At 34.5% G+C, this 17531-nt stretch overlaps 1 long non-coding RNA gene across 1 annotated transcript; it reads left to right on the top strand.

Moving 5' to 3' along the window:
• The first annotated feature begins 249 nt into the window (after positions 1-249).
• LOC309644732 lies at positions 250-16029 on the top strand. The gene is made up of 2 exons (XR_014254580.1): positions 250-4726; positions 6868-16029. It is a non-coding gene; the product is annotated as an uncharacterized lncRNA (long non-coding RNA).
• The last annotated feature ends 1502 nt before the right edge of the window (positions 16030-17531 follow it).

Below are 17531 nucleotides of genomic sequence, written 5' to 3'. Positions count from 1 at the left end.
ATGACAAAGCAGGCAAGAATATACAACGGAGAAAAGACAGCCTCTTCAACAAGTGGTGCTGGGAAACCTGGACAGCTGCATGTAAAAGAATGAAATTAGAACACTCCCTAACACCATACACAAAAATAAACTCAAAATGGATTAAAGTCCTAACTGTTAGACCGGACGCTTTAAAACTCTTAGAGGAAAACATGGGAAAAACACTCTTTGACATAAAAACACTCTTTGACATAAATCAAAGCAAGAACTTTTTTTTTTTTTTTTAATTTATTTATTTATTTATTTATGGCTGTGTTGGGTCTTCGCCTCCGTGCGAGGGCCCTCTCCAGTTGCGGCAAGCAGGGGCCACTCTTCATCGCGGTGCGCGGGCCTCTCACTATCGCGGCCTCGCTTGTTGCGGGGCACAGGCTCCAGACGCGCAGGCTCAGTAGTTGTGGCTCACGGGCCCAGCTGCTCCGCGGCATGTGGGATCTTCCCAGACCAGGGCTCGAACCTGTGTGCCCTGCATTGGCAGGCAGACTCTCAACCACTGCGCCACCAGGGAAGCCCAAGCAAGAACTTTTTTGACCCACCTCCTAGAATAATGAAAATAAAAACAAAAATAAACAAATGGGACCTAATGAAACTTAAAAGCTTTTGCACAGCAAAGAAAACCATAAACCAGGCGAAAAGACAGCCCTCAGAATGGGAGAAAATATTTGCAAATGAAGTAACTGACAAAGGATTAATCTCTAATATATACAAACAGCTCATACAGCTCAATAGCAAAAAAAAAACCCAAAAACAAAAAGCAAACAAACAAATGGCCAGAAGACCTAAATAGACATTTCTCCAAAAAAGACATACAGATGGCCAAGAGGCACATGAAAAGATGCTCAACATCACTAATTATTAGAGAAATGCAAATCAAAACTACAATGAGGTAGCACCTTACACTGGTCAGAATGGCCTTCATCAAAAAGCCTACAAACAATAAATGCTGGAGAGGATGTGGAGAAAAGAGAACCCTCTTGCATTGTTGGTGGGAATGTAAATTGATACAGCCACTATGGAGAACAATATGGAGGTTCCTTAGAAAACTAAAAATAGAACTACTGTATGACCCAGCAATCCTACTACAGGGCTTATACCCTGAGAAAACCATAATTCAAAAAGACACATGTACCCTAATGTTGATTGCAGCACTATTTACAATAGCCATGACATGGAAACAACCTAAATGTCCATAGACAGATGAATGGATAAAAAAGATGTGGTACATATATACAATGGAATATTATCCATAAAAAGGAACGAAATTGGGTCATTTGTAGAGATGTGGTTGGACCTAGAGTCTGTCATACAGAGTGAAGTAAGTGAGAAAGAGAAAAACAAATATCGTATATTAACGTATATATGTGACATCTAGAAAAATGGTACAGATGACCCTATTTGCAGGACAGGATTAGAGACGCAGACATAGAGAATGGATGTGTGGACATGGGAGGCGGAAGGGAGAGTGGGATGAATTGGGAGATTAGGTTGGACATAAATACAGTACCATGTGTAAAATAGCTAGTAGGAACCTGCTGTATAGCACAAGGAGCTCAGCTCAGTGCTCTGTGATGACATAGGTGGGGTGGGAAAGAGGTCAAGAGGGAAGGGATATATGTATACATATAGCTGATTCACTTCATTGTTGAGCAGAAACTAACACAACATTTAAAGCAATTATACTCCAATAAAATTTTTTAAAAAGTTAACCCATTTATCATTACGTAGTGTCCTTCTGTATCCCTGATGGCTTTCCTTGATGTGTGTTGTGTCTGAAATTAATAGAGCTACTCCTGCTTTCTTTTCCTTAGTGTTAACATGGTATATTTTTCTCCATCCATTTACTCTTAATCTATGTATGTCTTTATATTTAAAGTGAGTTTCTTATAGATGACATATGGTCGAGTCATGTTTTTGATCCACTCTAGCAATCTCTGTCTTTTAATTGGTACATTTAGACCATTGACATTCCAAGTAATTATTAATACAGTTGGATTAATACCTACCGTATTAGTTACTGTTTTCTCTTTGTTGCCCTTGTTCTTTATTCCTATTTTTGTCCTTCACTCCTTTGGGGCCTTTTATAGTTTTATATGATTCCATTTTCTCTCCTTGTTCATCTGCTTTTTTGAGCGTATAATATGATTCTATTTTCTCTCCTTTTAATATTTCATTTGTATTTCTTTTTTCAGTTTTTTTTTTTAGTGTTTGTCTTAGAGTTTTCAGTATACGTTTGCAATTAACCCCAGTCCACTTTCAAATAGTACTATACCGCTTCATGTGTAATATGCACACCTTTTAAAAACAAAATAACCCTGACTTCTCATCCCTTATACCATTGCTGTCATCCTTCCACTTATATACAAGCATAAATAAGCATATATATAATATATACATAAGCATACATAACTGAATACATTATTACTGTTTTTATTTTGAACAAACTGTTATCTAGTAGATCAATTAAGAATAAGAAAAAATAAATGTTTCTATTTTATCTTTATGTATTCCTTCTTTCATGCTCTTCCTTTATATAGATCCAGGGTAATAACCTATTAACCTACATTATTTTCCTTCTCTCTATAGAACTTCTTTTAACTTTTCTCTTAAGGCAAGTCCACTAACACCAAATTCCCTCTATTTTTGTTTGTCCAAAAAAGTCTTTATATCTCCTTTACATTTGAAAGATAATTTCACAGTGTACAGAATTCTAATTTGGTGGTTGTTTTCTCTCAACACCTTAAATATTTCTTTTTTTCTTTTCTTGCTTTCATGTTTTCTGAAGAGAAGTTGGATGTTATTATCTTTATTCTTCTCTAGATAAAGTGTATTTTTCCTCTGGCTTCTTTTAGAAGATTTTTCTTTATTTTTGAAAAAGATGTGCTGAGGTATAATTTTTTTTGATAATTATCCTTCTTGGTGTTCTCTTGTTACCAAATTGAGTCAAATGGACCCTGCTCGGGCCCCAGCCTGGCCAGCCGAGGCTCTCTGCCTCTGCGTGGGAGAGTTCTTTTTCCTTTGGAGTTTGAGTAGGCGAATAACAAAACTGAAGCTGAGATCGACACAGCACAAACTTTATTCAGTGGCCAAAGAATGGAGACTCAGGAACTAAGTTCACAGATCTTCTCCTCCACCTGGAGAGAGTGATTTAATTATAAAGAGTAAAGCCAAAGAGAGGAGGAGTGAGGCTAATAATGGGGAGGCATCTGCATTAGTCTATGGGACAGAGGCGGGGCTTTTTCCCTGAGGGAGTGGGCACCACCCTCTTTTTATAGTTTTATGGTCCTTAATGTCCAGTCCTGGCCACCGGTAGGTGTGTCATTTAATGTGCTCATGTAGTAAAATCGTGTATAATGAGACTCAGGGTCTGTTGGAGGTCAGATGTGTCACCATCTTGGTCCCAGCTGGTTCCATCTGGGTTTTTTTGTTTGTTTGTTTGTAGCTTCGTTTCTCGTCTCTGGACCCCTTAACTTAAAGATTTATGTTAACTCCTGCTAAAGGTGGGAGTTGCAGGCTTTTGAACAAACACCTGGAGCAGCTCTGGCAACACTCCATGTTTTCTGGATCTTTGGTTTGGTGTCAGATATTAATTTGGAGAAATTATCAATTATGGTTCAAATATTTCTTCTGTTTTTTTCCTCTTTTTCTTCTCCTTCTACATGTATATCCTTTGTAGTTGTCCCACAGTCCTTGGAATCTCACTTCAGTTTTTTCAGTCATTGTTCTCTTTGCTTTTCAGTTTTTGAGGATCCTAGTGATATATTCTCTAGCGCAGATTCTTTCTTCACCTGTGCCCAATCTACTAGCAAGCCCATCAGCGGCAGTCTTTATTTCTGTTCCCCTCTTTTTTATCTCTAGCATTTATTTTGGGTTCTTTCTTAGGATTTCCACTTCTCTGCTTATATTTTCCATCTGTTTTTGCATGCTGTCTACTTCATCCATTAGAGGCCTTAGCATATTAATCACTGTTCTTTCCAATTCCCAGTCTCATAATACCAATATCCCTGCCATGCCTGGTTCCAATGCTTGCTCTGTCTCTTTAAATTGTGTTTTTGCCTTTTGGTATGCATTTCCATTTTTTGTTTTTCATGGTAACCAGATGTGATGCACTGGGTAAATGGAACTGCTGTCAACAGACCTTTAGTGATGGGGTGGTGAGGTGTGAGAGGAGATGAAGCATTCTGTAGTTCTATGCTGATTAGGTCTTAGTTTTTGGTGTATGCCTACAGACTGTAAACTGTGTTTCTCAGCTTTTTCTCTCCGTCTCAGCTGGGTCAGGATAGCTAGAGTGGGCTAGAGTTGTTTATTCCTCTTCCCCGCATGGAAGGCTAGAACCAGCTACAGTTGGTTATTTCCCTTCCCCAGGTCAATTAGGCTCTGGTAATACCCCAGTAAGTTAGGCTCTGGTTAACTAGTTTCTGCTGCGGGCACTCCTTATTAAGACAAACAGAATCTTCTGGCGTATTTCAAAATGGTTTCTTTCCTCAGCTTCCTGACAGAAGCTGGAAAGGGTTTTTCTCTGATATTTAAAATGGGAACCTTGTTAAGCTCCTAGAGATAAATTTCACAATATTGTGGAGTTTTTAACTCTCGGACTTGGCCCTGAGCCTCCAGCAATTCATCAGTTACGGTGCAGATCTTCCTACCTCGGCACTGCTTCCTCCAGTGGCTCTGCTCCTGAGTTTCTGCTCTGGTAAGATGTGCCTGCCTGTATGCATTTGCCTGTTTGTCTCTCCTGTCTTGAGGGTAGTAGATTTTTGTGTTCTACCCTCTCTTCTGGATCCAAGAAGAGTTGTTGATTTTTTCAGTCTGTTCAGTTTTTTTTTTTAAAACCTGTTGTTAGGGTAGCATGACAACTTCCAGGCTCCTTATATGCAGAACTAGAAAGTGGAAGTACGTTTGTTGTTCTTGAAAAGAAAAATAATCTGTGCAACAACTGAAAAAACAATTCCACTAAGGCTTTAGTTCAAATAGGCTTTGGGAAAAAATGTATTTTGCTTAATTGATCATAGAAAAGTGCATTGTAAAAAAGCTTTTATTCCCTAAATTGGAAACTGAAGAGACATATATGCATTTACATACAATTAGATATGGTGCTTTAAACAAGTTTGCAAGAATAATGTTGAATGAGAATTTACTTTCAGTAGAACAAATTATGAAATTTGTTTGCAAACTTCCAAGCTAAGCATAGCCAAAATGGAAGAGGATAAGTGGGGTTGGGGAAAATATTTCTTGAGACCTATTATCCTGTTGGATTGTAAACCAGACCCTCTTTAGCTAATTTAATATTGAGAATCACCTTGAGAGCTAAATGTTATTATGTGAATTATAGGCTATTTAACAAAGGCATGGCAAATTCTCAGTTTATCGAATGTCATGTGACATAGGATTTTATCCCAGATGGTCTGACTTGAGGAGGGAAATTTTACAATACATAAACATATTTATGAGAAGTGCTCCTAATAATTACTTTGCAAGATAAGTATTTGTAAATATTGCTTCAGAACACGTCAAACTTGAATCGAGGGAGGTAGCTGGCATTATTGCTATCACTGTGTGTAAAATTAAATATCAATATCTTTGTTGATGTCCAAGCATTTCTTAATATATGTCCACTTTTTGTCCTTTAGCAAGGCTTTAACTTTCTGTCCCTATTATTCTGTTTTCTCAATGTGATGTAAGTATGTGCTGTCAGTTCCAAATCCTTGAGCAGATATAAAAGTGGACCAAAATTTCCTTCTGTGTTAGTATTTAACCCAGTAGACCAATGCTTGGATTTTTTATTTTTTAATTTTTATTTATTTGTTTATCTATTCATGGCTGTGTTGGGTCTTCGTTTCTGTGCGAGGGCTTTCTCTAGTTGCGGCAAGCGGGGGCCACTCTTCATCGCGGTGCGCGGGCCTCTCTCACTATCGTGGCCTCTCTTGTTGCGGAGCACAGGCTCCAGACGCGCAGGCTCAGTAATTGTGGCTCACGGGCCTAGTTGCTCCGCGGCATGTGGGATCCTCCCAGACCAGGGCTCGAACCCGTGTCCCCTCACCGGCAGGCAGACTCTCAACCACTGTGCCACCAGGGAAGCCCAATGCTTGGATTTTTATAACAATATATCATAGGCCATACATATCTCTCAGTTCAGTGTTTTTGACTAATGTTTACATGAAAACGTTTATATTTTGTCTCAAAGTATATATAAAATATTAAATATATATGGAGGAAAAGTCTAGAATTCTAAATTCAGTTGGTAGCAACTAGAAATTGTATATAACTATTTGAAAAACTCACTGTGTATCCACAAAGGTGTCTGTCTTGGATGTTGCTTTAAGAAAGGCATCACAGTGTCATACTCTGTGTCATGATTTTTGCGAATGTGTGTTTGTTCAAAATGTATTTCCACATTTCCTTGCATACTTAATCCATACGTTTGTTAATGTGTACAGCGAGTATCAAAAGACTCATATATGCTGGATAAGTTTGTGGAGAAGAGAGCAAAGGAAAAGAGAAATGTTATTATAAACATACAAAGCAATTGTTAACAGCATAGATACTTTGGTGGTCAGAGTAAACACAATAGATTGTTTTGTAGGTGTATGTGTGTCTATATGCATGTTTTGCTATTTTAATTGTATTTTGGGGAAATAGATGGGAGATTTGGTGTCAGTGTATAAATTACCTACTTGAAAATAATATTCCAATTAGTATTTTTATATATAAGTCTAAATTTTCAGGAAAAATTTGCTGGTGTTCAGCAGGAAATGCCTGCTATGTTATTTTTAGAATCCCAGTGAGCCAGCATCTTTCTTTCTGGTTTTTACATATTCCTCTCATTATTTTCAGACTAATTCATGAAAACATACTGCTGTTCCCTAACATCCTTTGAGACTAAGTTGGTAAGTTGATAATTTGGCAATTCTATTCTTTTTGAAATAATAAATATTTTGATATTTTTGGACCTATAATCTATCAAAATGTCAATCTTTAGTAGAATGTTTCCTGAATCTCTTCACACTTTAATCTATATGTGGATATCAAAAGAGTGTTTTACTTTATCAGTATAAAAATAACAAGAATTAAAAACACCTTCTAAAAACTGATACATAAATATATTAAATTAATATTTTGTAGGAAAATGACGTTCAAAGTCTTGGAGGCTTTTATTGTCATATGTTTATATTTGTGTGTGGGAATTAGTATGGTATGGGTATTATACTATGGTCAATATCCTGGAAGATGACTTTAATGTGATCATTTTGGTTTTGTCCTAAAATTTTTAGATTTTCTTATAAAGCCAAAAATATTAATATATTTTAAATATTAAAATATTATATAGTCTTGAAATGATTATGTTTTAAGCCAGTTCATGGGACTGAAATAGGCTGATGAAATAAACTCAATTACATTTTAAAAAATTTCTTGTAAAAATTGTATATGGTGACTTTGAGAAATATCTTTTGTGTAATATTCAGAAAATTTCCTGTTACTGATAGAAAAAAATCTGCAAAGATGTGGTAAGGAAAGAAATATATATGTTATTGCAAACACATGACCATACACACAGTGTTTGCAGTGTTAAATGTAGTACATTCCCAGTTTGAAAGATTTTGTTGTCTTATGTTTTGCTTTTATGAATTCTCATCACATTTGAGACTCAGTTCTGACCTCACATTTGGAGAATAGATATTGACTATTTGAATTGTTATTAGCTTTTTTTCTCGTAACTCATTAAGATACTTGAGAATAAAAAGTAACATAGCCATCTTATTTTTCTCCTATTAGTACTGTAATTGACAGAGCTTCACTGTAAATGAATTATCATTTCGAGATAAACAGGGTCTTCCGTTTATTTTATTAGAGAATTCTCAAAGATTTGTATATTATCTATTACAATTCTTAATTTAATTTCTGATGACATTGCTTTATTTTGCATCCTTTGTGGTTTTTCTTTTGTCCAAATCTTGTCATGGTGACAAAAATGAAAAAAGATATGAAAAGAATTATTTAAATCAAATTTTTAAAGAAGATGCCAAAGTCCAAAACTGATTAAAAAGAAAAATTATTTAGACTCACCAGGTGCCAAATAGAACAAGGCAAAATCACATTAAAATTTTATATAAAGGAAAAGAAATGCATTTGGATGTTTTACATAATTGTACATGAGTTTGACTTTTTGTCAATGAAACGATGAAAATGAGATAATATGTGGGATAATGAAATTATGTGAAATATTAAATGGTTAATGTTTTGACATTATATTTAAGTATACTTGGCCACTGTTTTAGTCCCTCACCATGAAATTAATGAGTGTTATGCCCTCTCAATTACTGACTTTTAATAATAGCTCCTTTTTGTAAAACACAGCGACTTTCTATTTTAACACTGTTGAAAATATTGTTCTTTTGTAAGTTCCTAACCAATTGGTGTTGTGTAAGATGATACACGGTAGACTTTGGAAGAATTCTTAACCACTCTCTAGCTCCTGCTGCCAATTTCAGGTATTCGTTTAATCCCTACCTGACTACCTATTATATTATAAACTATTGTAATACAGTAAGGAAAAACTTAGCCAGAGTTATCTTGGATGTAGATTGGGTAAAAAGGTACAGCCTGAAATTTTGTGATTAATATTCAAACAGTAAGAAAACCTATCTAGCAGTGTAAGTAGGCAATCATTCCTCACCACAGCAAATCCATGATCATTAAATGATACAGATGCAAGATTTTGGCTTACAGCTTGATCTCTGCAGCCCTTCTCAAAATCTGCTGTTAGACATTTTGGAATGTACTATGCTTGTAGAACAGAAAATTGACACAATCAGGTTTTTCCCTTAGTACTGATGAACTTAAAAAAAGGTAAGTTTAAAGAATTGGACTCTCTTCAAGGTGGTTTTAATTTTAGTTGACTACCCATCATAGAATGTGCCTGGGACTTCTTTAACCATTTTCATTCTTTAACATGAAAATATGTATCTGTGGTACAGTAGTAAATATCTTAAATGCGTGTTGGTGCAGCCCTGAGTTACCATATGGTCTCTCCTTTGGTCAATGGTATACAAAACTGAGCTTGCATGTCTGGATTCCTCTGACTTGATAAATGACTCATTCTGCATAAGTCAAATTGATCAACTGACATTAGACTCAATTCTATGAGAAAGTCTAAAAACATTGGGAGATGATTAAAATATCATATAACCTAAATTCTTATAATATCATATGATTATGAGATGATTTGGGGGTGATTTGGCTATTAAGGTGGAAATACCTGTTTGTGTGGTAGGTTGTTTCCAGAGGCACTTTTTAAAAAAAATTTTGTTACATGTCATTAATATTTATTTTATTCTAGAGATTGCGTGAAAGTGTAAATGTACTTGGAGGAAGTCCAGGAAGTAGAAAGTACAGGCATTCTATCTAACTTTTTTTTTTTTTTGGCTGTAGTTGGTGCCAAGAGCCATAGCATTAATATAGAAAATGTGTCTTTCCTCTAACTCACATTAACTTTAGGAAATAATGCCTACAAGCGAGAGCTCTAGATGCCAGTGACCTCAACCACCCAAGGATTGCTTCAACCTCTGTGACTATGATGTCTTGTAAACACTGTCTCCAGAAACTAAATGGGTCCCTGACATCTATTGCCAATATTTAGCTACCAAAATAACAAACAATACTAGTGATAAAATATGTGCCGGTGTTGTATCTATGAGTATGTTTGTATAATTTTATATTTTAGGTTAGTGAGAAAACCTGATAAAAGCTCCTATAAGGTACATTGTTCAGGCAATATTATTTGTCTGTTATATCAGTACATCCCAAATACACAAATATACACACATAAATAAAAACCTAATAATTTAATAATAAAAGTATAAAATATAAGCCCCAATAAGGTAATAAAAAACTCTACAAAATAATATATATACCAAATAATAGTTAAATCAAAATTGAAACCTAAGTGATAGAACTAAAACTATGCTCAGCTAGAGATAAAGAGACCAAGTATGTTAAACATTAAACAAAATAATTTTTTTAAAAAGTTAACTAATGATTTACTTCAAATAATTAAAAGAAACGTAGTTAAATTAATGAGATGAAAAGTAAAGTCATAGAAATTAATACACCAAAAACAAAAGAAATCAAATCTGTAAAACTGATTAAACAGTTTTAAACTGATAGGTTTAAAAAAAGATAAAATGGTCTCTGATAAATCTAAACAAAGATGAAAAAAGAAAAAGAATAACTAAAATGGGATAGCTAGAATGTGTGTGTGTGTGTGTGCATGTGTGTGTGTGTGCGTGTGTTTGTGTGTGTATGACTTAGATGTGCAATGGTAAGTCAATGAAGTTGAAAATCTTATAACAAATTATACTCAGGCAGAGCCAAAAATTCATAAAATCAATCCAAGGAAGTACAGATAACTTAATTACTCAATATTCAGAGTAAATAGTTATCAAATTAAAAATAAAAAAAGTACCAAATAACTGCTTCTAAGTTAGTCAAGTTCAAATTAAGTTTATGGGACAATTCTTTATTTCTATGACAAACAACAATTCTCATTTTATAAAATAGTTACAGAGCATGGAAAAAGGCTTTAATTAAGTTTAAGAAATCTTGAGTCCAAGCTCGATCACTCCAAAATAGTTAAGGTAAGTCATATTTATGAATGAAGATAGGTATTTTCTTACAAAATATTAGTAAGCATGTTTCATATGGCCATAAGAGAATGATGATCTACATCCAAATTTTTCTTTAGAAAGGAATAAATTTTATGTCAATACCATACATGATTCCAGTAAGTCAAAGCTATACATTCAGACTGAAAGTCACACACACACGAAATTTCATTTAATTAAATTAGGCAATCAACCTCTTAAAAATTCTTAATTATATTAATAAAGAAGTTATGTATGAGATACATATTATCCATAAAGAGATACATATTATCCATGTGAGGACTAAAGACAGAATGCATGTGTTTATCTGCTAAGGCTCCTATAACAAAATACCACAGACTGTGGGACTTACACAAGAGAACTCTATTTTCTCATAATTCTGGAGGCTGGAAATCCAAGATCAAAATGATGGCAGGGTTGATTTCTGGTATAACCTCTCTCCTTGGCTTACAGATCCTTCTTACTGTGTTGACACATGGCCTTTTCTCTGGATGTGCGTGCTCCTGGTGGTGTGTCTTCCTCTTCTTATATGAACATCAGTACTATTAGATTAGGGCCCTTTTGACCTCATTGCACTTTAATTACCTCCTTAAAGGTCGCATATCCAAATATAGTCACAATGGGAGACAAGGCTTCAACATATGAATTTGTGTCAGGGGCACATTTTCTGTAAAAATGCTCAACCACACCACTTTTTCTTGATGTGGTTTGATCATATTTAAAGTACTAAGAAATGTAACAAAAAAAATTGATTTTTATCACTCAGAAAAAGATAAGATTTCTATTTTCAGATAAGTGGATTATGGGCAAAATATAAATAAGTGTTGCCTAAAAGGAATTTCAAAATTCAAAAATGAAAAGTTGCTATTCTTGGGTATCTATCTGTTGTTAGGTGCATATATATAATTGTTATATCTTCTTGATAAATTGACACTTCTATCCATATATTATATGATGTCCTTCTTTGTCCCTTGTAACAATGTTTGAGTTAAATTCTATTTCTTATGATATTGGTATAGCCCATCCAACTGTCTTTTAGTTACTAAAACTTTGTATGGAATATTGTTTTCCATCCTTTTACTTTCAAATTATTTGTGTCTTTAGATAAAATATGTGTCCCTTGTAGACAGCAAGTAGTTAGACCATGTGTCTTTTTTAATTCATTTCAACAATCTCTGCCTTATATTAGAGATTTTAATCCTCTACATTTAAACTAATCGCTGATAAGGAAATATTTCTGCCATTTTGCTATTTTCTATATATCATATTTTTTGTTGTTTTTCAATTCCTTAATTACTGCCTCCTTTTGTATTTAATTGATTTGTATAATGTACATTTGTTTGTTTCTCATTTTCTTTTATATGTATTTTAAAATTATTTTCTAGTGGCTATCTTACAGATTATAATTAACTTCTTAAATTTATAACAAGTTATTTGGATTAATACCACCTTAGCTTCAGTAGTATACAAATACTCAGCTCTCATACAGCTCCATACTTCTCTCTTGATATTTTTGTTGTCATCACAAATTACATATTTATACATTATGTACCCATTAGCATAAGTTTATATCTATTTTTATGCATCTGTCCTTTAAATCATAAAAGAATAAGCGGTGGGATTTTTTAAAAAGTATATAATAATAATTGATTTTGCATTAACCTACATAGTTATCTCTGCCAGTCTTCTTTATTTCTTTGTATGGCTTCAAGTTACTGTATAGTGTCCTTGTATTTCCACCTGAAAGGCTCCCTTTTGCATTTCTTATAGAGTAGGTCTGCAAACAGCAAACTCCCTCAATTTTTGTTTATCGGGAATTTGTTTTTTAATTGAAGTATAGTTGACTTACAATGTTGTGTTAGAATTAGGTGCACAGCAAAGTGATTCAGTTGTGTGTGTGTGTATATATATATATATATATATATACACACACACACACACACACACACACACATATATACATATGTGTGTATGTATATGTGTGTGTGTATATACATATTTTTTTCAGATTTTTTCCATTATGGGTTATTAAAAGATATTGAGTGTAGTTCCATGTGCTATAAACTGTTTTAATTTCTTGTTGATTTTGAAATTTAGTTTGTCACATATGAAATTCAATAGGTTATTTTTATTATTATTATTATTATTCAACAATTTAAGAATGCCACCCCACAGCTGTCTGGCCACCGTCATTTTTGCTGAGAATTTTACACTTAATGTTGTCAATAACTTGTTCGTGATAAGTAGCTCCTCTCCTGCTGCTTTCAGGGTGCTCTCTTTGTCTCTGGCTTTTGACAGTTCGATTATAGTGTTTCTCAGGGTGGATACTGTTGGGTTCATTCTTCTTGGAGTTCATTGAATTTCCTGTTTGTGTAGAGTCATGTCTTCCATCAAATTTGGGAAGTTTTTAGCCATCATATCTTCAAATACTCTGTCATTTTCTCACTTTCTCCTCTCCCACTGGGACTTCTACTCTGCATACGTTGGTACACTTGATGGTGTCTTACAGGCCTCTTAACTGTTTTTTATGTTTATTAGTTTTTCTTTCTGTTCCTCGGACTGTATAGCTGCAATTGATCTCTCTCTACATACACTGATTTCTTTCTTCTAACTTGCTTAAATATCCTGTCGAAACTCTCTAGTGAATTTTTCATTTCACTAAAAAGTACTTCAAAGCTCTCCAACTATTTTTAAGTTGCCTTCCTGATTCAGTGTTTATTTGGTTGCTATAAGCCTTTGATTTTTTTCAAGAATTAAAAAAATTAATTCTAAGAGTTTTTGTTTACTTTTACTGTGTTGGTAGGGGGACAGCCCTTTGGACATTTTGTACTTTCCAGCTCCAGAATTTTTGTTTAGTTCCTATTTATAATTTCTATGTCTTTACTGATACCCTATGTCTCTTGAGACATTATTTTTATGGTGTCCTTTAGTTTGTCCATAATTTCTTTTACCTCTTTGAATATAAAACAGTAAATTTAAAGTCTTTTTCTAGTAAGTCCAATGTCTGTACTTCCGCAGAGAGTTTTGGTTAATTTTCCTATGATTGGGCATACTTTTTTTTACATGATTCATAATTTTTTGTTGAAACTTGGACATTTTGAATATTATGACTTGTTAATTCTAGGAATCAGATTCTTCTGCCACCTTGAAATTTGTTGTTCTTGCTTTCTCTGCTTTGTAATTGGTTGGTTGTTTAGTGACTATTCTAAACAATTCTATATTCTGAAATCTAAAACTATTCTGTATTCATTGATATGTGTGGTCTCTGCAGTCTCTCTTTTATCTTTTGATTAGGTAATGTTGACAGATTTCTTTGAATGCTTGGAGCCAAAAACAGAACCAAAAATTCTGACTCTTTGCACATTGGCTCTGTATTTTAACATTCCTTTAACACTTAGCTGAGTAGTTACAAACTTTCCTTAGTCTTTACTTCCTGCTGTGCAGAGTCTAAAGATCAGTCTAAGGTAAAAGCTTAGGGTCTTCCCAGTTGTTTTTTTTGAACACACATCCTGCTCTGGGCATGTACATAACTTTCTGTATTCCCCAATATTCATGTGAGATTTTCAATGCCATAATTCTTCAAATACTTTTTCTCCACAAAATTTTCTCTCAAGCTTCTGGCAGTCTATTATTTTCCCTCAAATTGTATTTGCTCTAGACAGCAATGGGTTTTTCATTTGCCTTTTAAAATTTTTGAGGAATGCCCTCTGTGTAGCCACTTTTCTGCCCTGAGAAATTTCTGGATTAGGTGAGACAGAGGCAACAGAGGCAAATGCTTTTGTCAGTCCTTCAGCTAGCCATTAGACAGATTAAAACAGACAAAAATAACTATTAGAGAACGAGGTCAGCTTTGCTCCCTCTGGAGCCAGGGACCAGAATTCCATACTGGGAACATGGGTTGTCATTTCAAGGCCATTGTTGAGGCAGAGGGAGGTAGGACAAAGGCAAGTAAAAATACTTCAGAGCTCTCCATCTGTTTTTAAGTTGCCTTCTTGATTCAGTGTTTATTTTGTTGCTATAAACCTTTGACTTTTTTCAAGAGTCTACTGTGTTTTTAGACAGATAGCCCCTTGGAACTACCTACTCCACCATATTCACTGACATCAAACACAAACTACTAGCATACTTTTAGTATTAAAAATACATCTAATACTATTTGAAGGAAATGCTAATAAATTCTCTAATATCTATGTGGGGGGGTGTGTCTTTGTCTCTATGTGTTATTTTTTTTCTCAGTCTTCAATATTTTCTAATGTATTCCTAGAGAAATATTTTACTTAGCCATATTTCATGAAGATAATTATATCTTTCAAAGAAACTAAATACAAGGTCAAATTATATCATTTTTTATTATTGTTATTGGAGCATAGTTGATTTACAATGTTGTGTTAGTTTCTGCTGTACAGCAAAGTGAATGAGTCATACGGTATACATATACCTGCTCTTTTTTAGATTCTTTTCCCGTATAAGTCATTACAGAGTATTGAGTAGAGTTCCCTGTGCTATAGAGTAGGTTCTTATTAGTTATCTATTTTATACATAGTAGTGTGTCTCTGTCAATCCCAGTCTCCCAATTAATCCCTCCCCCCCCTTCCCCCTTGGTAACCATAAGTTTGTTTTCTACATCTGTGACTCTGTTTTGTAAGTAAGTTCATTTGTACCATTTTTTTACATTCCATATATAAGTGATATCATATGATATTTGTCTTTCTCTGTCTGACTTACTTCACTCTGTTATGACTATCTCTAGGTCCATCCATGTCACTGCAAATGGCAGTATTTTGTTCTTTTTTATGGCTGAGTAATATTCCATTGTATAAATGAGATATCATCTCACACCGGTCAGAATGGCCATCATCAAAAAATCTACAAACAATAAACGCTGGAGAGGGTGTGGAGAAAAGGGAACCCTCTTGCACTGCTGGTGGGAATGTAAATTGATACAGCCACTATGGAGAACAGTATGGAGGTTGCTTAAAAAACTAAAAATAGAACTACCATACGACCCAGCAATCCCACTACTGGGCATATACCCTGAGAAAACCATAATTCAAAAAGAGTCATGTACCACAATGTTCATTGCAGCTCTATTTACAATAGCCAGGACATGGAAGCAACCTAAGTGTCCATCAACAGATGAATGGATAAAGAAGAGGTGGCACATATATACAATGGAATATTACTCAACCCTAAAAGGAAATGAAATTGAGTTATTTGTAGTGAGGTGGATGGACATAGAGTCTGTCATACAGAGTGAAGTAAGTCAGAAAGAGAAAAACAAATACCATATTCTAACACATATATATGGAATCTAAAAAACAAAAACAAAAACAAAATATCATGAAGAACCTAGGGGCAAGACGGGAATGAAGATGCAGACCTACTGGAGAATGGACTTGAGGATACGGGGAGGAGGAAGGGTAAGCTGGGACAAAGTGAGAGAGTGACATGGACATATATACACTATCAAATGTAAAATAGATAGCTAGTGGGAAGCAGCCACATTGCACAGGGAGATCAGCTCAGTGCTTTGTGACCACCTAGAGGGGTGGGATAGGGAGGGTGGGAGGGAGGGAGACACAAGAGGTAAGAGATGTGGGGATATATGTATATATATAACTGATTCACTTTGTTGTAAAGCAGAAACTAACACACCATTGTAAAGCAATTATACTCCAATAAAGATGTTAAAAAAAAATTCCATTGCGTATATGTACCACATCTTTATCCATTCATCTGTTGATGGGCAGTTAGGTTGTTTCCATGTCTTGGCTATTGTAAATAGAGCTACAATGAACATTGGGGTACATTTAAGTTGTTTCTGGAACAATATATTTATAACCTCCCATTTTCACTTGAGCATAAGTCTATTCTGTGTTCAACACAGAACAGAATTTTCATAAAGGTTAAATTAGTTTCACATTCTTTGCCAAAGTCTAGATAATTAAAATAAAGTGATAAGTATAAGAAAAGAGGATGTTTACTTAACATCTAAGGAATTCCATAATTTGAAATTTGAAGTCCCCGTATTGTTTTCTTGTTTATCTCTCCAGGCTTATTTTCAGGTATCCCAACATACTGCTTGCGATTTTCCTAAGGTAACCAGACTGTTGAGGAAAAGTTTGAAAAATACAGAATTTAATAATATATAATCTCTATTATTAAAGAAATTCAAATGTAGTAGAGGAAAAAGACACAAAGGGATTATTTCCAATATAATACAGTGAGCAATGCAGATAGATATATATGTATATATATATATATATATACATACACATACACACACATACAGTATTCTGTGGGAGCACAGATCAGCACTTGACATAGCCTGATGTTTAAAGCAATGCTGATTAATAGAGTATTCGAAAGGTGATTCTTGAGTTCTTGGAAGGTCCTTGTATGCAGCGGCATATGAAAAAGTACAGAGATACAAATAGGGTTAAGTTTGTAAGAAAAGGAACTCTCACTAGAGAGAATCAAAGTGGACCATTGCTAGTGATTGTAAAGAGAAATAATAGGGATGCTAGTTAACCAGAGCTGTATAGATAGTAATATTAGTTATTATCAGGGGAAAAAAGAACACTTCAGAATGATTCTTTATGTCCTCCTAAATTAACCTTATTTATCTGTTACTTGAAGTACAAACTCAGAATGGTAATTATTAGAGAAGTGAGAACTGAGACATAAATGTCATTGTCTGCATTAATTCTAATATGATATGCTCACTAGAGCTCTGGATAAAGATAACTTCCTCATCAGGATTTGCCAGAGAATTACTGCAATTATGTGTCTGTGGAGCCATAATCGAGTGGCAGGCTTGGACAATGACAAACAGAG

The sequence above is a fragment of the Balaenoptera physalus genome (genome assembly GCF_965194825.1).
Source record: "Balaenoptera physalus genome assembly, chromosome: 1".
Classification (NCBI taxonomy): domain Eukaryota; kingdom Metazoa; phylum Chordata; class Mammalia; order Artiodactyla; family Balaenopteridae; genus Balaenoptera; species Balaenoptera physalus.
The sequence above is the reverse complement of the archived record's forward strand: the minus strand, read 5'-3'. Positions and strand labels throughout refer to the sequence as shown.